Raw genomic sequence first — 26857 nt, forward strand, 5'->3', positions numbered from 1 at the left:
CACAAAGGTCTTGCATGGCGCTCAACCTCAGAGTGAAGGGACGATCCTTTAAAACAGGGATGAGGAGGAATTTCTTCAGCCAGCAGGTAGTGAATTTGTGAAACTCATTGCCACAGAGGGCTGTGGAGGCCAGGTCATTGAGCGTCTTTAAGACAGAGATAGATAGGTTCTTGATCAATAAAGGGATCAAGGGTTATGGGGAGAAGGCGGGAGAATGGGGATGAGAATCATATCAGCCATGATTGAATGGCAGAACAGGCTTGATGGGCTGAATGGCCTAATTCTGCTCCTATATCCTATGGCCTTATGGTGGATATGAACCTCAATCTCTTTCCAGGCATGAGCATGGCTCTAGAAACACTGGCAGAGCTACACACATTTGCTGCAGCAATTCTAGGATGCTTCTTTTCATGGAGGACCGCCAAGGCTCGGCTACTGTACCCTGCTTTGCAGAGCTTGAAAAATCCTGTGTCCGCTGACAAGCACTCCATTGCTGTTTCTGTCTCCAACAGTTGCTCCTATTCACACGGTGGCAAAGTAGTTAGCACTGCTGCTTCACAGCACCAGGGTTCAATTCCTGGCTTGGGTCACTGTCTATGCAGAGTTTGCATGTCCTCCCCATGTGTGTGTGGGTTTCCTCCAGGTGCTTCGGTTTTCGCCCACAGTCCAAAGATGTGCAGGTTAGGTGCATTGGTGATGATAAATTGTTCCTCTGTGTATGCCGAACAGGTGCCGGAGTATGGTGACTAGGGGATTTTCACAGTAACTTCATTGCAGGTTTTAATGTATGCCTACTTGTAACTAATGAACTTTACACTTGTTATGTGTGGACCATTAGGTGACAACCCAACTGTCTCTCTGGAAGGCCCCAAATTTGTATATCTCAGCACATAAGTCACATGATGAAGCTTCATCAGCATGCAGGCCCCTCCATAAGGAGGCTTCCTTATCCTTATCACCTGCTTCTGAGGAATATTTGAGGGCCCTGTGGGAGATGAAAGGCATGAATTAGAACTGACAAGGTGAACAGGTTCAAAGTCAAAATTGCACAGATCATCATATTTCACTGACTACTGACATCAAATCAACTTGAGTGAGTGTTGTAAGTCATGTGGCTGTGTAATATCTGATTTTATCCCTTCTATCACTTGGTGTCTCGGGTAATGCTACCTCTCCATCGCCAGTTGCTAAACATTCCAAGCTTCAACAACTCATTGATACAAATGCCAATCGAGAACCTTCGCTCCGTCCTGTCCCTTGGACCACTTCCCTCCTAACTCCAGCCCTTGCTATGTATTCACCACACCCTCTGACCTTCCCCTCTCTGAGGCTGAGCATGCTGTACTCAGCAAAGGACTTGGCTTTGTATCCTTACACCCCCACCTCAATGAACTTCATACTCAACATGATGTTGAATTCTTCTGCTGATTTTGTCTCCTTGTTCACTGCTTTGGGCAGGACTCCTCCTCCTGTTCAGCAGACCCTTTTACCCACCCCCAGCATTCCCCCTGCACCTGGACCTCTCCCTCTAGCCCCTTACCTGCCCTCAATCTTTTCATTGAAAACCATCAGTGTGACATTAGCCATCTCAATTTCTCTGCCCCTCTCACCCACTCTAACCTGTTTCCTTCTGAACTTGCTGCACTTTACTCTCTCAGGTCCAACCCTGACTTTGTAATCAAATCCTCTAACAAGGGCAGTGCTTTTGTTGTCTGCCATATGGATCTCTACCTTGCAGAGGCTGAATGCCAACTCATAGCCACTTCCTCCTATCTCCCCCTAAACTATGATTCCATCACCGAATATAAAGCCATTGTTTCCAGGATTGTTACTGACTTCATCTCCTCCAGTGACCTTCCCTCCACAGCTTCCAACCTCTTGGCACCCAAACAGTACATAACCCACTTTTATCCCCTTCCCAAAATCCATAAACAAGACTCTCTGGTAGGCCCATCATGCTGGCTTGTTCCTGTCCCAGTGAACTAATTTCTTCTGATCTTACCTCCATTCTCTCTTCTCTTATCCAATCCCTTCCCACATACATTCGTGATTTCTCTAATGCCCTATGTCTTATCAACAAATTCCAGTTCCTTGACCCAAACAGCCTCCACTGTCCTCACCATCTCCATTTCCCCAACAGGATGGCCTGCGAGCTCTCCACTCCCTTGAACAGAGGCCTGAACAATCCCCGTCCACCACCATTCCCCTCGAATTGTCGAGTGAGGGAACTGATTCCTTCACTCGACAATTTCTCCTTTAACTTGTCTCAATTCCTCCGAATGGGTGTTCCATCACACCTACATCTTCCAATGCAATCACAGAAGGTGCAACACCTGTCCCTTCACCTCCCCCCTGTTCACCATCTACTCTTTCCAGGTGAAGCAGCACTTCATGTGCACCTCCTTTAATCTGATCTTTTGCATTTGCTGCTCCTAATGCGGTATACTCTATATTAGAAAGACCAAATGCAGACTGAGTGACAGCTGCTATCCCTGCTGCTATCAGACTTTTGAATAGACCTACCTTACATTAAGCTGACCTTTCTCTTCACCAGAGCAATGACTGTAACACTACATTTTGCACCCTCTCCTTCCCTTTTCTACATACAATATGTTTTGTCTGTATAACGTGCAAGAAACAATACTTTTCACTGTATGCTAATACATGTGACAATAATGAATCAAATCAAATCGCCCTAACAGTACAAACCTCATCCTATTTTCTATTATCTTCAGCTCTGATGAAGAATCATCCAGCCTCAAAATGTTGGCTCTATCCTCTCTCCACAGATGCTGTCAGACCTGCTGAAATTTTCCAGCATTTTCTGTTCTTATTCCAAGATTCTGCTCATCTCAAGTGAATTCTGCCACAGTGGATGACTATGATTGGGGGGTCACTCTTCATCCTTTGTATCTTCTTGGTGTTGTGTACTTTCATCTTTGGCAAGGAGAGAGAGAAATGGTTTAAGAATGTGACAGATGGAATGTGTTGAAAGGATGTATTGATAAGATTTGTGCTGGGGTGACTGTGAGGATGTGAGATAGCAACACAATGAGGCTGAGTGTTTGTTACAGCTGCTCAGATGGGGATGTGAGGAGATGCCTTGAGACAGAGAAAAAGTATACATGTGCAAGATGTATTGGTCCAGCTGTGGAAGAACTTGTGCTTGAATATTGTTGCGTATTGCATTGAGAAAAACTCACCAGGTGGATTCACAGCAGGCAGCCATTACACTAACTTTGCACTTTCCCAACAGAAAGGGCAGCAGAGGTGGAAATATAACAAAATCCTTAGATCTTGCAATATACTACAAATGTGTCATGCCTCTCACTTTTGCCTGTGATGAGGTAATTAAACTTCTTGCAGAACTGTCTCCATGAGTGAGAGGCCACATTCCTGCAGTCACACTGGACTCATGGACCCTTCTGTATCACTGAGTCTGATCAGTACAGTATCTGGGGTTGAGAGATACAGGGTACATACGGCCTCTGCCTCAGAAGGTGGGGGAGGCAGGATCATTGAATATTTTAAAGTTAGAGGTAGATAGATTCTTGTTAGGCAAGGAAATCAAAGGTTACTGGGGGGTTAATGAGAATGTAAAACTTGAAACACAAACAGATCAGTCATGGTCTTATCAAATGGTGAAGCAGGCTCGAGGAGCTGAATGGCCTACTCCTGTTCCTATTTCTTATGTTCATATTCAAACAAATATTGATTTTTCCAATGTAACTATTAAATGCAATGCCAAAACTCTGCCTGAAAATGAAACAAATTTAAGATGGGCCTCTATGATATACAGAACGCGTGAGGGAAATAGTCAAATTTTAAATAACGAACTGTGTCTTTATGCACTGTTATTTAGGAAATTAGTTCGATCTCTCAGCTTTCACATGAAGATGTAGGGGCATAAATGAGAAATTTAGACACCAAAAGAGGAGATGAATTACAGGAGAGGAACTATATATGAATATTTGCTGCAGCCGTTGTACGTTTTTCAATTTTACAAAGAGAAAATTAGATTCTCAATATTATTTACATACCGTCAGCCTGTACATGCAGCTTTTATACAAAATTGTTTATGGGTAAGGACAGCATATAATTAACAATTGCCACATAAACAATAGATTTATGGCCTGACATAATCATTATGCAAGAATAAATAATTCAAATCTTGTAAGCAGGATGTCCAAGTTTGTGTGGATTAATGTCAGTTATTGATGATATGTTATGGCTTAACATCATAAGAGTAAGAGTTCCATTTTTCATGGAAAGAAGACATCAGGCACTCTTATTGTGCAAGAAGGAATCGCTAGACCAAAATGTTTACAACTCTTAATAATGTTGACTAGATAGCCTAGAGCGGGGCTGGTTATCTCGGAAGGCTTGATGGCTAGTGTGTGGTTCTGATTAATGCCAAGAGTGTGGATTTGATTCCATTCTGCCTGAGGTAAATTTGGGACTAACCCTCTCACCTTGCCCTTGAGTGGAATGCACGGGCAAATCTCCACTGGCAAAAGCTGACAAAAAAAAGCTCAGAATAAAGCATCAACAGATAATGAATAAAGGGCCTGCCTTCAGGCGGAGCTGTCATGTAGAAATGGTCTGAAGTTGTCACCCAAACAAAGCATTCTTTTTCTCAAAGGAATCTTCAACAGCTCAAAAGAATAGAGTAAATGGACATATATTGTATTATATCTATTATATACTTGATAATGTGATAATATGTAATTAATATCCCAACATATATCTGCATGATAGCTATAAGTTCCCTTCTGATATTGGAGCTGAAATTCTCCTAAAAAATTCTAAGTGTTGAATTTGTGGGAAGACTGGAGTAATTGTTTTTTTTTCAGTGTGAGTTCAGACTAGAATCTCTGATACTCTATAAACTGCAGAGGCCAGCAGCATGAATATTATTAGATTTCAGAGGGCGGGGTGGGGCCTATTCCCGCGTGGGAGAATGAAACCAGAGGTCTCTGCACATGCGCAGTGGCCCCGAACTGTCAGCCTCCTAATTGCTGGCCAGCCTAATACCCCCACAGGGCTGCCCCCCACCCCCCAACAGCCTGATCGCAGCACCCACGACCATTCTTGGGCCCCCCCCATCCCAGAATGCCCCAGTCTTCAGTGCCCCCACCCAGTACAGGCCTGCTGGGAGGCTAACCTTCCCCCCCACCCCCGCAGACCACACCAATCACTGTCCTCCCTCCTGCCCCCATCGATCCCAATACAGAGAGGAAGGGACACCCCCCCACGATCATCCCCTAGGCTCCGCTCCCATATGCTCCCCCCGGCACTGTCCTCCCTCCTGCCCCCATCGATCCCAATGCAGAGAGGAAGGGATACCCCCCCCACGATCATCCCCTAGGCCCCACTCCCATGTGCCCCCCTGGCACTGCCCAATGCCCCTGCACAATTTGGCACAGCAGAGAAGTGATGTATTGAAGGAGGAGGAGGGCATGGATGCTAACCAGTCTTCTCCTGTAGAGGCAGAAGGAGCCAAGAAATAAATGATGGCATGACTCAGCAGAGTATCAGATGGCGGCCCTTAGAAGGCACTGGGCAGTGCCAGGGCGCCCATGCCCTGGGGGCAGCACACCCCTGCCACCTGACTCCCTGGGGGGCCCTAATTGCCCCCCCCACACTCTAGCAGGGTTGGGCTGCTAATTCCCTGAAAGTGGGAAGCTATTGTAATCCCCACTGGAATGAAACACTCTGGTGGGGTGGGATAGGCTCGTGGGCCTGCTAATTACATTCAAACTAGATTTAAATAACATTAAAATTACTTATTTTATCTCCCCACTAGTTTCCAGTGTGGATCTGACGGTGCTGGAAATCCGGCACTCACGTTAGGAACACACACATGAATCCCGTGTATGTCCGCTGTGAGATTCTCCCATCCCGCTGCACTAGAAAATTAGCATGGCAGAGTGGGAGAATCACCCCCAGGGAGTCAAAACCTAGAGTATCCCAACTTTAATGTAGAATAGAATTATAAGATCATGGATTGGTCACAACACTGAAGGAGGCCATTTGGTCTGTTGCGTCCCTGTGTGATCTATTCCTGCTCATAAGAACATAAGAACATAAGAAATAGGAGCAGGAGTAGGCCATCTAGCCCTTCGAGCCTGCCCCGCCATTCAATAAGATCATGGCTGATCTGTTGTGGCTCAGTTCCACTTTCCCGCCCTCTCCCCATAACCCTTAATCCCCTCTCTTATCAAGAACCCATCAACCTGCTTCTTAAAAATATTTAGCAAGGTAGCCTCCACCACTTCAACGGGCAGAGAATTCCAGAGATTCACCACCCTTTGAGTGAAGAAGTTCCTCCTCAACTCCGTTCTAAACCGCCCCCCCTTTATCTTGAGGCTGTGCCCCCTAGTCCTACTGTCTTTTTTGAGCGGGAAGAGTCTCTCCACCTCTATCCTATCCATCCCATTCATCATCTTATACGTCTCAATGAGATCTCCCCTCATTCTTCTAAACTCTAACGAGTACAAGCCTAGTTTATTCAGCCTCTCCTCATAGCTCAACCCCTTCAACTCCGGTATCAGCCTAGTGAACCTCCTCTGCACTCCCTCCCGGGCCAAAATATCCTTGCGCAGGTGCGGCGCCCAAAACTGCACACAGTACTCCAGCTGCTGTTAAAGCTACCTAACTAGTCCATTCCTGTTCCATTTCCCCATAGCGCTGCAAATGCTTCCTCTTCAATTAATTTTTTAAAACCACAATCGAATTTGCCTCAGTCACACACCCAGCTAGTGTATTCCAGATCCTAGCCTCTCACTGTGCAAGAAAGGTGTTTCCTTCATTGGAACTTTCCATTCTGGAAACTAAGGGCCTGATTTTACCATCACGTTGGGCATCAGATGCAAAAACTTGGCCAAGTTGGGTGTGAGGCGAGTAGCACAATTTGTGCCCGCCTCTGCGCCAGTTTCCCTTTACCAAGGCCCGAAAATGGCCACAATTTGGACCGTGCCCAAAACGCAAATGCATTTGAATGCATTTCAATTGACTTAATGAGCTGCACGTCCGACTTTACCAGCACTTCCCCCTTTACCACCCCATTCGCCAATCCGGAATCAGCGGGAATCAGACATCCTCCAATTCAGGCACTCCATCAGTGAGGGTCAGTGAGGAGGTAAGTGCCTAGTGTCTGAAAGCTCTCTGCTACTCACAGGTGCCTGTTGTTGCGTCCACTTTCTGTCTTGGGTGGGTGGTGGCTCTGTGAGTGCGTGCGGAGTGGGGGGTTGTTGCTCAGCAGGGTCCCCGATGTCCGACTTGCAGCGCAGACCGAGGTCTCAGCACTGACCTCGGGCCTTGCAGTACCTCTGGTTTTAGTGCATTCAGCTCACTTCCAGCTGAAGGATGTACACAAAGCCCTTGCAAATTGCGCTGCTGCAGCCTCTCAACTTTACAAGGAGCTGTGATTGTGGGGAACATGTGGCTGGGGAATTGGGAGGGGGGGACTGTGACTGTTGATACGCGAGGGGCGAGCAGCTTTCCTTAACCTCTGCATGTGTTCCCCTCCATCTCTTCACGGCCCCCCCTTCACCCCTCCACCCTTCAGAATGATGAGATGGCTTTTGCGATGCAACCAATCGATCTTGTTGTTCCTTTGGTTGCTGCTGGAGCTGAGGAGGAGCTGGAGGAAGAATTGCGGGCAGAGGAGGCCTGGGCCTTAGCACTTGCAGGAGGAGAGGGAGACGATAAGCAGAGGCAGGAAGTGGCCACCATTTACCCAGATGGGAGTGTGCAGGAAAAGGAGGGAGCAGAGACCCCGGCAGTCCTGTGCATGAGTGTCGTTTGAACAGGTTCGGACACCATGTGCCGCCGATGTCTCCGCCTCTGAAAGGAGACAGTGCAACAATGTGCCCCTGTTGCAGTACCTGGCACCTAGAGGTGGCGGGTGGGGGGGTGGTGGTGGTGCTTGGGGGGGGGGGGGGGGGCGGGGGGGCAGGGCGGTGGGGGGCAGCACCCGTTCTCGGTGACTGTCAAATTGAACTTTTATGCGACTGGCTCCTTTCAGACCCCAAGAGGGGATGTTTTTGGCATCTCCCAAATAGCCATGTACACCTGTGTCGCGCAGGTCACTTGAAGCCCTGTATGCCCCGGCTGGGCAGTACATCAAATTTAACCTGGACCACGCTCAGCAGGAAGCCCGGGCTGCAGGGCTCGCGGCCATTGCAGGGATGCCTAACGTTCAGGGGGCCATCAACTGCACACACCTTGCCCTCAAGGCCTCCCTACACAATCCATGGAGATTCGTCAACCGACAGGGATTCCACTCCACTTTGTGTGACCAAAACATGAACATTATGCATGTCTGCCCAAGACATCCAGGGACTCTGCATGATAGCTTCATTGTCAGGAGCTCGGACTCCCAGAGGCACTTGAGGAGGACCCCAGGCTGGGGGGGGTGGCTTGTGGGTGATATGGAAGGTTCCAATGAAGGGAACACTTTTCTTACCCACTTCGGATATGGCTGATAACGCCTGTGCGGAGGCCTGTGTCTGAGGCGGAGACCCACTATAATAAGGCCCATATAGCCACCCATGCAATAATGGAGAGGTGCATTGGGCTTCTCCAAATGCGATTCCATTGCCTCGACCACTCCAACAGGGCACTCCAAAACAACCCAGTGATATCTTCCTGCATCGTGGTCATGTACTGTGCCTTGCACAATCTGGCACAGCAGAGAAGTGATGTATTGAAGGAGGAGGAGGGCATGGATGCTAACCAGTCTTCTCCTGTGGAGACAGAAGGAGCCATGAAAGAAATGATGACATGACTCCTGCAGAGTATCAGATGATGGCCCTTAGAGGGCAAGCACAGTCAAGCTCATGGGGGGGTATAGGAAAGAGGTGCTTGGGGGTCAGGAGCTGGAAGCGTGCAGGGTGCTGGGGGTAGGATCTGGTGAAATTTGGGGAAAGATGAAAGGTGGGGTTCAGCACTCACCCTTGCTGCACGGATGAGGTTATTGAATTTTTTTCAGGACTGCTTCCCAGTTCGGGGGGCCAGTGCCCTGCGCTGACAGAGGTGATGGCTTCCTCCCAGGCTGCATTTCCATCAGCCCTCCTTGGTCTGCATCTTCCTGGGGGGAAGAGGGTGTCCTGCCTCACCTCCGCTGATACCAGCAGCCTCCTCAGGTCACTCTCAGTAAATTGGGGGGACTGGTTGTTCGCACATTTTGTGCAGGAATGCCTGCCTGTCTGTCCATTCTTGAGATTTAATGGAGCTGCCCCTTGTTAGGGCAGATCAGCTGCAGGCAGTTTGACAGGGCATTCCAGCAAGTTCCATGCAGTTTACTTGTTAGCATTGAGGGGAAGGCAAGTGAGCACTTGTGCTGATGGGGACGGGGATGGGTCGGGGGGTTGGCGGGTGGGGTAGATGGTGGATGAGTGCCTCAATGATTGGGGACAGGGGAGAGAGAAAGAAGTGTCACACAGCCATTGGAGTCCGGAGGAGGGGAGAAATTGTCCGTGAGGGTCCAGGGTGGGAGTGAGGGGGTTCACCCTGCCGGATATCCGTAGGGTGGATCTCTCTGCCTGAGGTTGGTGTGGAGGAAGGGGTGTCTGGTACATTGGGGAGACCATGCAGGCGCTTCGACAACAGATGAATGAACATCGATCGACAATCACCAGGCAAGACTGTTCCCTTCCTGTTGGTGAACACTTCAGTGGTCACCGGCATTCAGCCTCTGACCTTCGGGTAAGCACTCTCGAAGGCAGTCTTCACGACACATGACAGCGCAAACTCGGTGAGCAGAGACTGATAGCCAAGTTCCGCACACGTGAGGATGGCCTCAACCGAGATCTTGGGTTCATGTCACAGGATCTGTAACCCCCATGACTTGCCTGGGCTTGTAAAATCTCACTTACTGTCCTGTCTGGAGACAATACACATCTCTTTAACCTATGCGTAATGCTATCTTTAAGACTTGAATGGCAGGTTAGCTGTAAAGACTTACATTCTAATCAGCATTCTGTAAACTGTGTGTGACTTTATATGCCCTTCTCTGATCAGAACCATCCACACCCCGACCCGAAAGCTTATGGGTTTACTATCAAATAAACTGGTTGGACTTTAACCTGGTCTAGTGATCCTTCTTACCAAACTATTGCTCCCCAGGAATTTTGTTGGGCCGAAGGGCCTGTTTCCCGTGCTGGGTTGTTCTTTGTTCTTTGAATTTGTGTGTGGACCCCTTCTCTTCCTGATCCTTAGTAATGACCTAGACCTTGGTGTACAGGACACAATTTCAAAAGTTGCAGATGGTTCCAGGGATGAGGAACTTCAGTTATATAGATAGATTGGAGAAGTTGGGACTGTTTTTCTTGGGGAAGAGAAGGTGAAATGGTGATTTGAGAGAGGAATTCAAATTCACGAGTGATGTAGAAAAAGTCAACCAGGGAAACTATTCCCATTGGTGGAAGAATCAAAAATAAGAGGGCACATATTTCAGGTAATTGTCAAAAGAAGCAATGAGTGCATGAGGAAAAGCTTCTTCACACAGCAAGTGGTTAGGATCTGGAATGGACTGCCTGAGACTGAGGTGATAAAAGGTTCTATCAAGGCATTCAAGAGGGAGTTGGATTATTATCTGAAAAGGAAGAACACACAGAGCAAAGGGGGAAAGGCGAGAGAGTTGCACTAGATCAGGGGTCTCCAAACTATGGCCACATCTGGCCCGCAGCATTTAAAAATTTTATTCATTCATTTATAAAGCTAATATTTTCTTTGGCCTGCGAAAGTGTGTAAAATATATAATGTGTCCCTTGAAATGAAAAGTTTGGAGGCCAGTGCATTAGAACAATTTCTCCTTCAGAGAGCCAGCACAAAACAACGGGTTGATTGAATAGCCTTCCATTCTATGGTTCTGGGTCAATGCTTTTTCTTAATGCTTTAAAATTTAAAGTTTATTTATTAGTCACAAGTAGGCTTATATTAATCCCACAATGAAGTTACTGCGAAAATCCTCTCGTCGCCACGCACTAGCGCCTGTTTGGGTACACTAAAGGAGAATTTAGCACAGCCAATGCTCCTAACCAGCATGTCTTTCAGGCTGTAGGAGGAAACTGGAGCACCCAAAGGAAACCCATGCAGACACAGGGACAACATGCAAACTCTGTACAGACAGTGACATGAGTCGGGAATCGAACCTGGGTCCCTGGTGCTGTGTGGAACCAGTGCTAACCACTGTGCCACCCAAGCATGAGCAACGCTTGTTAGTAAATGTAGAGAATTACAGTAAATATTTGTTAGATAAGAATTTGTGCAGCATTTTCTGAAATAGAAAGTCCTTCATTCTGTGTTTTGCATTTGGCTCACCTTCTTGCTAATTACTATTTGCTGCTGGAAGTTACAGGAACTCCATTTCAGACATACTTCAGATGGAAGTTGATTGAATACTTGTCTACTGACATGGCCTTCAGCAATATCGCTGGCTTCTTGCAGGTAAACTCAATGACTTGTTAATTGTAGCGTCTTAGTTTTTCGCATCTTGCAGCATGCGACTAAAGCTGCTGATCCAGACATCAACCTTGGCTTATTCAATCTTCACTAAAACCTGCACAAACAGAAAAGGAATGTCCATAGTCAACCTAGATGACTGGAAACTCCACTAGACAATTGCTAAAACTTGCAGTTGTAACTCTATTGCTAGGGTAGGGAAGAGGTTAGAAATAATACATCATTCCTCATGAATTTTTAGTTTGTTTGTTTTTCCCATCCCAGAATAAATGTGTAAAGGAAAATTATTTGCTTTTCTTTCTCATATCTTCAAATATCATGATATATCATACCTCATCCTATGTATCATACTATCTTGATCTTTGCGGGCATAACAATTTATGTGTCAATAAAAGAAAATGTACTGAAGAAACTAATGACAAATGTCACCCTTCTGAAATAGCTTTGTTGTATCTATTGGAACACTCTAAGCACAGGGTGCCCAGTGTTTCCATGGAAATGGGAGCATTCCATCAGAGATTGTAAAGTTATTACTGGCTTTGCACCGATGCAAAACAATATCAGTTTTGTCTAGGCCAAGAGTCAATGCTCCAACTCAGTATGAAGCTGATGGATTGCCAACTCTATGCATTGCAGTAAATTGTATGCAAAAACAGCAGGGAGATTCAGTGGGGAGATTTACAACTGCCTATTGACCATGTTTTTGTGTTTCCTTTTGACAGCATACTATAACAATCGGAGATGACATTCCTAATTGGTTAGAAGTACTGTTTGCTCTTTAGAAGTAATAAATAATGTACGACTCAATTGGTGTAAAAAAATCAATTTACAGGGAGTTTTTATTGCTTCATAAAATGCTGCAGAAGCTAGAGATAGGAACATAGGAAGTAGGAGCAGAAATGGGCTGTGTGGCACCTTGAATCTGCTCTGCCATTCTATTATATCATGGCTTACCTTCAACCTCAATGCCATTTTCCAACACTATCCCCAAATCCCTTGATATTCCTACTATCCAGAAATCTATCAGTCTCTGTCTTGATTAAACTTAATGAGTAAGTCTCCACAGTCCTCTGCAGTAGACAATTCCAAAAATTTAATGAGTGAAGAAATTCCTTCTCATCTCAGTCCTAAATGATACACCTCTCATTCTGAGACTGTGTTCCTTTGTTCTGGACAAGTGAGAAATGGGCAAGAATTTGTCATTGCTTAGCATAGGGCACATGAGGAACCATAGGAGTAGGTAGATAGGTAGAGCTTGGTAAAAGATGCATAAAAACATAGAAAATAAGAGCAGGAGAAGGCCATTCAGCTTTTTCAGCCTGCTGTGCCATTCATTATGATCATGACTGATCATCCAACACAGTGACCTATTACCACTTTCACCCAATATCCTTTCATCCCTTTAGTCCCAAGAGTTATATTTAATTCTTTGAAAACAAGCAACGTTTTGCGCTCAACTGCTTTCCGTGGTTGAGAATTCCACAGGCTGACCACTCTCTGGGTGAAGAAATTTCTCCTCATCTCAGCCCTAAATGGTTTACCCCGTATCCTCAGTCTCTGACCCTTGCTATCGGGAAGCATTCTTTCTGTCTAGTCCTGTTAGAATTTTGAGGCCGGAACTTTGCCGTCCCACCCGCCATAGAAATCAGAGCAAGCGAGGGAAGGACCATGGAAGGTCCATTGACTTTGGAAGGTATTTTCCAGTTTCGGGATGGGCGAGGCCAGAAAATCCCACTCTATAAGTTTCTATGAGATCCTCCTTCATTCTTCTAAACTCCAGCGAATATAATCATAACCAACTCAATCTTTCCTCATCCGTCATTTCCGCCATCCCTTGCACTCTCCATAGCAAGAACATCCCTCCTCAGTTAATAAGAACATAAGAACATAAGAAATAGGAGCAGGAGTAGGCCATCTGGCCCTTCGAGCCTGCCCCGCCATTCAATAAGATCATGGCTGATCTGTTGTGGCTCAGTTCCACATTCCCGCCGTCTCCCCATAATCCTTAATCCCCTCTCTTATCAAAAACCCATCAACCCGCGTCTTAAAAATATTTAGCGAGGCAGCCTCCACCACTTCAACGGGCAGAGAATTCCAGAGATTCACCACCCTTTGAGTGAAGAAGTTCTTCCTCAACTCCGTTCTAAACCGCCCCCCTTTATCTTGAGGCTGTGCCCCCTAGTCCTACTGTCCTTTCTGAGCGGGAAGAGTCTCTCCACCTCTATCCTATCCACCCCATTCATCATCTTATACGTCTCAATGAGATCTCCCCTCATTCTTCTAAACTCTAATGAGTACAAGCCTAGTTTATTCAGCCTCTCCTCATAGCTCAACCCCCTCAACTCCGGCATCAGCCTAGTAAACCGCCTCTGCACTCCCTCCAAGGCCAAAATATCCTTGCGTAAGTACGGCGCCCAAAACTGCACACAGTACTCCAGCTGTGGCCTCACCAATGCCCTATACAGCCGCAGCAAGACCTCCCTACTTTTATATTCAATCCCCCTCGCTATGAAGACCAGCATCCCATTTGCCTTCCTGACCACCTGCTGCACCTGCAAGCTGGGTTTTTGCAACTCATGCACAAGGACCCCGAGGTCCCTCTGCACCGTCGCCTGCTGCAGTTTTTTTCCACGTTAGTAATAATCCTTCCTACCATTATTCCTACCAAAGTGGACCACCTCGCACTTGCCAACATTAAATTCCATTTGCCATTTCCTGGCCCATTTGCCCAGCCTCTCTAAATCCTTCTGCAGACTCTCCACACCCTCCGCACAATTTGCCGTTCCACCAATCTTGGTGTCATCAGCAAATTTCGACACCATACACTCGGTTCCCTCCTCCAGATCATCTATATAAATGGTAAATAGCTGAGGCCCCAGCACCGACCCCTGAGGCACTCCACTAGTCACCAACCGCCAATCTGAATAGCACCCATTGACCCCCACTCTCTGCCTCCTATTTGACAACCAATCCTCTATCCACGCTAACACCCTACCCCCAACTCCATGTCCCCTGACCTTCTGCAATAACCTCTTGTGAGGTACCTTGTCAAACGCCTTCTGAAAATCTAGAAAGACCACATCCACCGGCTCTCCTCTATCCACCGCCCTAGACACATCCTCATAGAACTCCAGTAAATTTGTCAGACACAACTTCCCCTTAACGAAACCGTGCTGCGTCTGCTCTATCAAGCAATTCCCCTCAAGATGCCTCGCTATTTCCTCCTTAATGACGGATTCTAACATTTTACCTACAACAGACGTTAAATTAACCGGCCTACAATTCCCCACATTTTGCCTGCCACCCTTCTTAAACAACGGCGTAACATTAGCCGCTTTCCGATCTTCCGGCACTTCCCCGGAATCCAGCGACGCCTGGAAAATAACCACCAAGGCATCCACTATCACCTCTGCCATTTCTTTTAGAACCCTCGGATGCATTCCATCCGGTCCTGGGGACTTGTCCACAATCAGCCCCCTCCAGTCTGTCGGGCACCGCCTCTCTAGTAACAGTAATGTCATTAAGACCCTCCAGTCCTACCACCTTTCCATCGCTAACACCCGGCAAATTATTCACGTCCTTCTCCGTGAAGACCGAAACAAAAAAGTTATTCAAGGAGACCAAAAGTGCAAAAAATATACCAAAATACACCAAGGCCCTGTATAATTGCAGCAAGACATCCCCGCTCCTGTACTCGAATCCCCTTGCTATGAAGGCTTCTTTACCGTCTGCTGCACCCGTATGTTTATTTTCAGAGATTGGAGTACAAGAACACCCAGCTTTCCCCTCCATCAATCTATAGCCATTCAAATAATATATCTTCCTGTTTTTGCTACCAGAGTGAATAGTCTCACACTTATCCACATTATACTGCATCTGCCCACATACTCAGCTTGTCCAAATTTTTGCATCCTTCTCATAGCTTACTCTCCCGCTCAGCTTTCGTTTTTCAACGTATTGTTCCAAAAACCATCCTATGCAGACTCCAGGAATTCACTCACCAAAACATTATGGTTAATATGGTTTGGCCAGTCTAAAGTTAGATTAAGAATGTACACCAGTACAGCAGAATTGGTGGAAGATCAGAAGAAATTGGACAGCGACTCTCTGATTTACGTGTTTAACTTCCACTTGTGCAGATGGTGGAAGTTGCTGTTTGATTTACTTCATTCAGAGGGTGAGAACCGGCAGCTTCTTCCTATTCTTACTGAAAAATCCAGTCCACTTTATTTTGTCACTGAAATCAGGATGGGAAAATCCTGCTGGCATGAATGGCCACAACATTCTAGCCATGGTGTCAGTCTATGAACTAGTGTTTGCTGAGGTCAATTCAGGTGAATTGTATTTTCAGGACTGTTGACCTCCTCTCCACAAGTGGGGAATTCACATTTTCAGCACTTGAAGTGAAGGAGACAAGGAGAAATAATTGTTATTGTGGGGGCAGGGCAGAAAGAAAAGTGCCTGTTGAAAACAGCTGAAGCTTGTTACATGTTGTGTGCGGGGTAAGGGAAAGTGAAGAGGAGATATAGAGATACACTGCAGCAGGAATGCCCTGGTGTTATCACTCATCATGATCACGAAATGCTGATCCGATGGAGCAGAAGATGGAGTGAAATGCGCTGGAGTGATTGTAGCAATTTGAGAGGAGGTATGGAGCAGAGTATTGTGAATACTGAGGCTGCGCATGGTGCAGTTGTGTGGAGAGAGTCGTTGCTTTAAGAAATAAGATTCAAACTTTGATAGCTCAGGCAAGATCATTGATATTTTTCTGGCATTACAGCAAAGAGCCAAGAGTTAAACCCCTAGCATTGAGCTCAGCCAGCAAAGAGTCTTCTGCATTCTTTTGCTGGCTGATTGGATCCCAAACACTGCACCCAGAAATCAACATTCACCAAATTACCTTTTTAACAATATTTCCCTGCACTTTGCAGCCAAAGTTTGAACAGTGCTGGTTACATATAAGCAGCCTCAATTGAGCCAGGTTCGCACATCCCCCACAACCAACGAACAGCATGGGCAGCACTCGCTGTATACTTGCCTCATTAGAAACATAGAGAATAGGGGCAGGTAGGCCATTCAGCCCTTCGAACCTGCTCGGCCACTTACTATGATCATGGCTGATCCTTTATTTCAATACTACAGTCATGCTTTCTCCACATCCGCCTTGACTCCTTTGGTGTCTAGAAATCTGTCCACTTCCTTCTTAAATATACTCAGTGACTTTGCCACCACAACTTTCTGGTAGCGAATTCCAAAGGTTCTGAGCGAAGAGCCATAGAGTCATAGAGGTTTACAGCATGGAAACAGGCCCTTTGGCCCAACTTGTCCATGCCGTCCTTATTTTTCTCAAACGCTTAAGCTAATCCCAATTGCCCGCACTTGGCCCATATCCCTCTATACCCATCGTACCCATGTATCTATCTAAATGCTTTTTAAAAGATAAAATTGTACCCGCCTCTACAACTACCTCTGACAGCTTATTCCAGACACTCACTACCCTCTGTGAAAAAATTGCCCCTCCAGACACTTTTGCATTTCTCCCCTCTCACCTGAAACTTATGCCCTTTTGTTTTAGACTCCCCTGCCTTTGGGAAAAGATATTTTCTATCTACCTTGTCTATGCCCCTCGTTATTTTGTAGACCTCTCAGCCTCCTGTGCTCCAAAGAAAAAAGTCTCAGTCTATTCAGTCTCTCCTTATAACTCACTTCATCAAGTCCTAGTAGCATCCCAATAAAACCTTTGGAATTCTCTAGTAAGAGGTTTCCCTTTGTCTCAGTCCTAAATGGCCTACCACATATGCTGACACTGTGACCCCTTGTTCTAGAACCTCCAGCCAGAGAAAACAACATTCCTGCATCCAATCTGGCCAACCCTGTCAGAACTGCATACATTTCAATTAGATCCCCTCTCATTCTTCTAAACTCCAGTGAATCCAGGCCCAATCAACCCAATCTCTCCTCATACGACAATCCTGACATCCCAGATGAACCCATGCTGCACTCCCTCTATGGCAAGTGTATCCTTTCTTAGATAAGAAGATCAAAACTGCAAACAATACTCCAGATGCAGTCTCACCAAGGCCCTATTGAGCTGCAATAAGACATCCTTGCTCCTGTACTCAAATTCACTTGCAATGAAAGCCAATGTAATATTTGCCTTCCCAACTGTTTGCTGCACCTGTGTGTTTGCTTTCAATGACACTTTGTACATTAACATTTCCCAAATCTATCACCATTTAAATAATACTCTGCTATTTTGTTTCTTTGTCTGAAGTGGATAATTTCACACTTATCCATGTTAAAATGCACCTGCCATGTATTTGCCTACTCACACAAGTTGTCTAAATCATCTTGAAGCCATTTTACTTCCTCCTCATCACTCACAATTCCACCAAGTTTTGTATCATCAGCAAAATTGGAAATAATACATTTGATTCTCTCATCAAAATCATTGATATATATTATGAATAGCTGAGGCCCAAGAACTGATCCCTGTGGAACCTTGCTTGTCACTCTGCAAAAGATTTCATTATTATTAGCACTGCCTGTTTCATGTCTGCTAACCAATTCTCAGTCCATGCCAATATATTACCCCCGATCCCATGAATTTTAGTTTTGCACTCTAACTGCTTATATGGAAATTTATCAAAAGTTTGCAGTTTCCTTTGTTTAGATTTAGGACCTTAGTTTAGGATTGAACAGCTTCCCTTTCTTTTCCAATGAAGAATCCCATAATATTATGGTCACTCTTCCTAATGGCCCCTGCACAGCAAGATTATTAATTAACCCCTTCTCATTGCACAATACCAAATAAGGATCACATGTTCCTTAGTTGGATTTTTCAACATACTGGTCCAAAAACCATCCTGTACACACTCTAGGAATTCACTCACCACAATATTATGGTTAATGTCGTTTGGCCAGTTGACAGGTAGATTAAATCTACCCATGATTACTGTAGCATCCTTGTTACATGCATGTCTAAATTACTGTTTAATGCCATCCCATACCTTACCACTACTGATTGGAGACCTATAGACCCACTAAAGATTTTTGCCCCTTGTTGCTTCTTAGCTCTACCCAGACTGATTCTACATCTAGATGTTCTGCGTCAATATCCTTTCTTACTATTGCACTGATTTCATCCTTTACTATGCTACCCCACCTCCTTTTCCTTTCTGTGTGGCTTTCCTAAGTGTTTAATATCCTTGGATATTTATTTCCCAGCCTTGGTCACCCTGCAGCCATGTTTCCATAGTTCCAATCATATCATAACTGTTTACAACTACTTGTGCTGTTAATTTGTCTACATTATTGCATTCAGATACAGTACCTTTAGGTTTGTCTTGTCATTTTTGCAAACATTTTGCACTCTGTTTTCCTTGAGCCCATGTTTATCCTGACCTCCATTTTTACTCCTACTTTTCATTTGTATCTTTGTTTCCCTCTTTTGTGTCTCCCTGCTTTGGTTCCCATCCCCCTCCCATTCTAGTTTAAACCATCACCCACAACACTAGCAAATGTTGGCCTTGGCCCTGCCAGTGTGTAACCTGTCCAGCTTATACAGGCCATATCTTCCCTAAAATCAATCCCAATGCCTTGGGAATCAGAAAGAGCTGCCAGCACCAGTTCCACATGGTCCATGATACAGAGCACACCTATCCATGGGTCGCATGGTGACACAATGGTGAGCATAGCTGCCTCACAGCGCCAGGGACCTGGTTTCTATTCCAGATTTGGGTGACTGTTTGCACATTCTCCCAATATCTGCATGGGTTTCTTTTGGGTACTCCAGTTTCCTTCCACAGTCCGAAGATGTGCAGGTTAGTTGATTGGCCATATTAAATTGTTTTTTTCCCCTCTTAATGTCGCGGGATTAGGAGGGTAAATACGTGGGTTACAGGGATAGGGTCTGGGTGAGACTGTATTGTCGGCGCAGGCTCAATGGGCTGAATGGCTTCCTTTTTACTGTAAGGATTCAATGATTCTATGATCTACTTTCAAGCATAGTTGAATTTCAAAGCTCTTATTGTCTAATCAAAAACGCTTCTTTTGTGCAGGAAAACTGTAATTGTAAGCATAAATATCATGGTTATTTGCTAGCTGTTTACAAGACATCCTCAGAGCCCTTTTAGACAGAAAGATATAAAACATCTTCTTGGCTACTGTCAGGACTGGAGTGAACTGAGAACAACTGAAACATTTAATAATCAAATATAATCTAAAGTAACCTCAAGAATGCTACATCTCAGTCAGGAATATTTATAGTTGAAATCCATTAAAGGCCACTGGGGACAAATAATTTTGTTCTTGAGATCCTAGGCCAGTGCATGATTTTCGATCAATGCCAAAACAAAATAATGCAGCCATACCAAAAGCAGACTACAAAAGGAAGACTGTTAACATAATTTGATCAGAAAAAACTAATAACTTTCAGTTTATGCAATGATCTTGTGATATGAACGCAACACTTGGCAATCCGCTTGACTGCAACAGAAACATAAACTTTGGAACAATATTTGCATTAGAAAATGCCTGATGGAATTTTGAAAATGAAAAAAATGTATTATTGTTGTAACATAATGATGGAGAATAAGACAGCCATGGCTTAATACTCTCCTGATGTAACAGACAGAAACAATTCAGAAAAGCAAGGGAGAAGCATAATTTATATTTCTTTCTGCAAACTCCAGTTCAGTGGCTTTAAAATGATATCGCATATTGCTTAATCTATAATTTCAAACATGCTATGATACTATTTCTTATTAATGAAGCAGTGTGCCATCTAATCGGAATTACTGGCCGTTGACCTCAAGAGGACCAACTTCCATTGCGAGCGATCTTCTTAAATGCACAATGAACACATGCTGGAGTTTTGAAGATTGACTCAAGCAACATTCACAAAGGTAGAGACAAAATAAGCCCTCCTACGCTAACAGTGTGTAAATGGAAGAACTGCAAATATCCTTTGTGTCAGGCATCTACATTCGCAGAACTAACCATTAGGTAAGAAAAGAGATAAAAACCCATTGTTAAATGACAGTAAGGTGAAGGGTGTCATCCATTAAAATTTCCATATAATTACTATTATTGCAGCTGAAATTTATGTTAAAGTGTTAATATTTAAACTATAACATACTTAGGTCAGACAAGGTGTTGACATAAATTAATCTCAAAATGATCAGGAGTTGAGGAAGAAATTCCTTTAGAGAATCCTGTTACCGCACATACCTTCAGGGCAAAAATCCATTCTGGTCCCAACTAATTGAATTTCCTTCTGTGTATATCGTCCTACAATACTTCATCTGGAGTGTGCATGGAGTGAATTGCGCATATTTGCATTAACAAAGGGAACAGGATGTCCAAATGATCAGAACAGCACAGCACTACATCAATTAATTAGTTAATCAGCTGGGACCATGTACAGTTTGCATAATTTTCCAACTGGGAGTGAGAATGTGCTCCTAGGTTTGCCAACTCTATTCTTCAGTGAAACATTAAGAGTAGAACTGAACAATGATGACTCACCAGTACAGTTTTCCAATCTTGCTGCAAACTGTGTAAATGTGACAAAGTCTCATTTTCTTGATGCAGTGGAGTTTGAATCTCAATTTGTAGCTTTAATGATTTTGAACTGAACCCTTAAATCCTTTGGAATGTTTAACAATGCTATCCCTTCTATCACAACTCCTCCATTGTGGAAGTTTCTTCCAAGGTGTTTAAATTTTCTTTTTGTGCCAAATATTTTCCATTGGATAACTCCAAGAGTGGAATTTTGCATTTTTTTGACAGTGTCAACTCAAGCAGGAAAATTGGCACGTGGCCTGCCAGCTCCACTTCTGGCTTTACCTGGTATTTTCTTTTGATACTTGGTCATAAACAACCTGGAGGTGGATTCCATGATGCCACTCTGATGGAGCCACCCTGCCAGCAATATAGGCTTTCATGAGCTAAAGAGGGCACCCCGCACTAAAGGCTTAAGTTAGAAGATCTTTCGTTTAGACACAGGAACTCCTCCCCATGAACAGTTATTTCCACCAATCCCCCCACCGAGGGAAATCTCCCCCCAGACACAGACACTCTTTATGCACAAGCTCCACACCACTCCCTATTATCAGGAATCCCATCCCTATGGACCTTCCCATCAAAAGCCCCTCCCTCTCTAGTACTATATCCTGAATGGTCCTAGTCCTAAATGGACTGCCTCTTATTCTGAGACTATGTCCCCGATTCCAGACTCACCACTCAGGAGAAACTACCTATCTGCATCTACCCTTTTGAACCCTGTAAGAACATTTTAAGTTTCAATGATATCAGCTTCTCATTCTTTGAAACGCTATAGAGTATCAGCCCCCCCTCCCGCCCCCGCCCCCCGGGTGCTGTACTTATCTATGTGCCCCAATAGGTTCGCAGGTTCACTTTGCAAAAGTTGTTATTTCCCATTCATGTGATGTCATGTCGGTGGTGGGAAATCCTAAAGTAAGGGTATAACAAAGTAGGGAAGCCCACTAATGATATTACAATGTATAGGGTCATAGAGGTTTACAGCATGGAAACAGGTCCTTCGGCCCAACTTGTCCATGCCGTCCTTTTTTTAACCATTAAGCTAGTCCCAATTGTCCGCGTTTTGCCCCATATCCCTCTCTACCAATCTTATCCATGCAACTGTCTAAATGCTTCTTAAATCATTATGGCAATGAGGTTCCTGACCTTTCATGGATGGAATCCCATTTCATTATTGACAGGTAGGGGGGGGCGGAATGTGGGGGTCGTGGCAAGGACAATTGGAATGGGAAATCATGACAGTTTAAAATCCATTTGAAATCTCCCGTTGAAATCTCCATTCCCGCTGACATTCCCACCTGCGGAAAATGGGGGAGGAAAATTCCCCTTAGTTGCTAAAACGTTTCAGACTCGATTACTGCTCATTTTGTTTGCATAGATCGATGATCCTAACCAAAATCAGAGAAAACACTTGCCATCTTGACATCTTTTCTGGATTCCTCTTTCAGCTTCTGCCCATAAAGACTTCTCATCCTCAGTGATTTCAAACTCCATTTCAATTCATCCCTTTGAATTTTTGGCCCTCTTATCCTGCTTAAATTTCTCCCACCATGTAAACCTGCCGACACATATTCATGGTCATCCCCTTGACCTTTCCATCTCACGTGGGCTTGCTGGTTCAACATATCAATAACAGATAAGACCACTTCTGATTACTTCCTTGGATAGATACCTTCCACCCACATCCCAACACTACCTCTTTCTGTGTCTTTCTCTGGAAAATGTTATCCTGCAATTCACTTATCGCTGCACTTTGATGTGGAGTTGCCAGCATTGGACTGTTGTAGGCACAGTAAGTAGTCTCACAACACCAGATTAAAGCCCACAGATTTATTTGATAGCATGAGCTTTTGGAGTGTTGCTCCTTCATCAGGTGAGCGTAGGATTTGTTCAATGAACAGGGCATTTATAGAGACAAACTCAATTACAAGATAATGATTGGAATGCGAGTCTTTACAGGTAGTCAAGTCCTTATAGGTTCAGGCAATGTGAATGGAGAGAGGGTTAAACACAGGTTAAAAAAGGTATGAATTGTCTCAAGCCAGGACAGTTAGTAAGGTGTTGCAAGCCCAGGCAAATCGTGGAGGTTACAGATAGTATGACATGAACCTCCTGCTCTCTCTACCCCATTCTCACTAAACTGCTGACCGCTCAAACTTCCCTACTTGGCCCCTCTGTTATCTAATATTGTTAATGGTTCTCTCTCTTCAGGTGCTCCTGTAAATCATTACTCTTTGAAAAAAAACATTTAATCTCACTATCCTTGCTAACTATTGCTCAACCCCAAAACTCTCTGTCCTCTCCAAAGTTCTTGGATGTGTTGTCATCTCTTAAATATGTGTCTTGATTGGAGTAGGTAAGGAGAAGGTAAAGAGTACATTGTTAGAATGGGTAACATTGCAAAAAGCATGAAACATTGCAAGAGGCTAGAATTAGGTGAGTACAGATTCCTTGGGGGCTTGTTGGACTGGAGGAGGTCACAGAGAAAGCGAGGGAACTCCAAGGTTGAAGCCCTCTAATCAGATTTCCTTCTCTGCCACAGTACAGAAATAACTCTTATTCAAGTCTCAAATCCTTTATGATTGTGTTGAAAGTAACCTTTTCCTCCTCATCCTTGTTGACCTGCTTGCAGCCTTTGAAACTGTAGACCATGCCATTGTCCTCCAATGCCTCTCCACTGTTGCCCAGTTGGGTGGGTCTGCTCTCACCTAGTTTCATTCTTACCTATCTATTCTGGCATCCTTTTATTTTTCATCTACATGTTGTCCCTAGGCAACATCATCTGAAAACACCCTGTTGATACTAAGCTCTACCTCACCACCACCTCACTCAACCCTTCCCTGTTGCTAAATTATTAGACTGCTGATCCAACATCCAGCACTGGATAAGTAGAAATTTTCTTCAATTAAATCTCGGGAAGACTGAAGCCAGAATTTTCAGTCCCCAGGCCCCATTCCCTGACTGCTGACTCCATGGCCGGAATTATACCACCCCACCCAACACGGGAATCAGAGTGGGTGAGGGGCAGACTATGGGAAGGTCCGTTGACCTCGGGCAGGGTTTTACAGTTTTGGGATGAGCAAGGCCATAAAATCACATCCCATCTCTCTCACTGGCAACGGTGAGAGACGAAACTAGTCTGTTCATAATCTTATCATATTTGACTCCAAGATGTACTTCCACCCTTATGACACCCCACTGACCGACTTTGGCTCCCAGTTCATTAACATCTTGATTTTAAAATTCTCATCCTCATTTTCAAGTCCCTCCATAGCTTCCCCTTCTCTATCTTTATCATCCACTCCTACCACACAACCCTCCAAAATATCCATTCTCCTGGCCTCTTCCAATGTTTTATGTATTTTGCTATTTTATCAGTACTAACAATGGATTGCTTTTCTCTGCCTTCTCTATTCAAGGCACGTACTCCACTTTGCTAATTTTCCCAGGGCCTACAATCTTCACCCATTTTAACCTTTCCAATCTCCAACAGTCTATAGTTGGGGGTGCCATCTCTGGGTGGAGATATTTTTAAGATGTCTGGTTTGATCATGTGACACCAGATCTCTTGAACATGTGACTACTGTCCACAGTTTATAAATGTTACTGCTTTCCCCTTATTAGGTTAGGAGTCCTGCCATCGAGTATATGTCATGCAAGAAATGCCAAGGCCAGGAAGCAGACCAGCACATGGCACAGGTGCAAATGCAATGTGCAAACTTTATTTTACTTCCAGGTTTCTAGCAGCAGTCTGAGCGGATTTATTTCCATTTAATTCTCCTATTCCATTTCCCGACAACAAGGGAGATTTAGCAATTCTATTGATAGGGGTCCTAAAGTTACTTCTGGTCACTTACTCGAAATTGGACTCCACAATTGCTGAGAATATATACATTTTTGACCCTTTGCCCAATTTAGAACATAGAATATAGAAAAACTACAGCACAAATAGGCCCTTTGGCCCACGTTGCGCCAATCACATCCCTACCTACTAGGCTTACCTATAACCCTTAATCCTATAAAGTCCCATGTACTCGTCCAGATGTCTCTCAAAAGACCCTATCAAATTTGCCTCCACCACCACTGATGGCAGCCGATTCCACACATCCACCACCCTCTGAGTGAAAAACTTACTCCTGACATCTCCTCTGTACCCACTCCCCAGCACCTTAAACCTGTGTCCTCTTGTAACATTTCCGACCTACCTTCTGCTTTTATCTTCCATCTGCACTTTTACCCACAACGAAAGTCTTTGAAAAGGGATTAAAAGCAAAGAAATATGAGTTGATTTGGCTGTTGAAGAGCACAGAGAAAATAAGGTATCCTGAGGTAGGTAACACTTAAAGTTCAGAAGGCTGTATGAGTGTTCAGTCAAAAGAAGAGGCATTTGCTTGTACCTCTTTCAATTTAGTATGCAAAATTCACTGCTCACTACATGAACAGCGATTCACTGAATTGGCACTAAATATCCACCCCAGTGGAAAACCAGGGTGTTTCCCATTGGCACTGGCAGCATCTGTCAGGTGGGATTGACTCACATGAAAGATGCAAATGAATGCATCTCGTGAAACCCGCTGGCCAGCTTGGCTGTTCAGATATTGGGGCACCCTTTTTAAGGGGTGCCCCAACCTCTTTCCATCATCCCAAAAATAAAAATGGAGACTCTCCCCCTCCCCACAGACTAGGGGAATATGACCAGCCCCTCAGCAAAGAGGGCATCCTCATCATACTGAAATAACAGGACACCAACCACCCTCACCCCACACCTCACAGGCATGAAGGTAACCCAGCCCCACTCATTCTTTCCTTTAGTTGTCCCCCCTCCCCTCTCAGCCTCTTTCTCCCCTCAGACAACCCCGCCCGTTCTCAGACCCTCCTTCAAGCCCTGTCTCTTAATAGTGCCAATGGTGCACTTCCCCTTTGCACCTGAACATTGACACTCTAACCTGGTGCCTTAGACCCCAAGAGGGGCCACAATCAGCTGCAGACAACTTCAAATTTTTCAGTTCCTCTTTTATATAAACATTGTGGTTAGGAACAATGGGGGGTATTTGAGATGCATTCAAACATGAAGGGAAAGATAAATACACACAGCTGACTGCATGTGGAGAAAAACTCATAAGCTATCAATCATGAGAGTTAAAAGGACTGAACTGAAATGAAATGGAAACATAGGTTTTAAAGGGTTTGAAGAAAATTCAACGGCTCTAATCTTTCTATGAAGGCTCAGAGATTTGAAATAAATGTTGTTTTAAAATAATGGGGCTGAGTGAACAGCTGCAGAGAAGTGAATTCCCCCTTAGTGAAAGTGAATGACTTCTGTCAGTCAGAGGACTTGAAAAAGATCTTCTCACATCATCCTACTGAGAGAAAGGGGAATCTCTTCTGCTGAATGGAGTGCTGCATTGAATTGGAATCCTTCCAGTTATCCAGGGAGAATAGCGATTTAAGTGACTGGGGAATTTCAACAGTTTTAGAGGACAGAGACAATAATAAGTATTTTACCCCACGTTGGTGTCTAGATTCACCATCCTGAGACTGAACAACACCTTTCCCAGGGCTAGAAGGAGCAGTCCAACCATGAGATCCCTATCTAGAGAGAAAGTGTCGAGATCAACTCCATGCCCCCAACCAGAGCCCACCCAACCCCTAGGATCCTTAGGGAACCCTCCCTCTCTGTCTGGCAGTGACATTGGACATACTTCCTTAATGCCCCCCCCTCAGGTCTAGCACACCAAATCCACACAAGTCAAGATCACCCACCCAGTGCAGCTCCCACTGGGGAAGTGGTGTAAAGCTGGAGGCCATTGAATGGGTTGTCCTG

This window comes from Carcharhinus amblyrhynchos, chromosome 1 (assembly GCF_965287045.1).
Source record: "Carcharhinus amblyrhynchos chromosome 1, sCarAmb.v2.hapA, whole genome shotgun sequence".
NCBI lineage: Eukaryota > Metazoa > Chordata > Chondrichthyes > Carcharhiniformes > Carcharhinidae > Carcharhinus > Carcharhinus amblyrhynchos.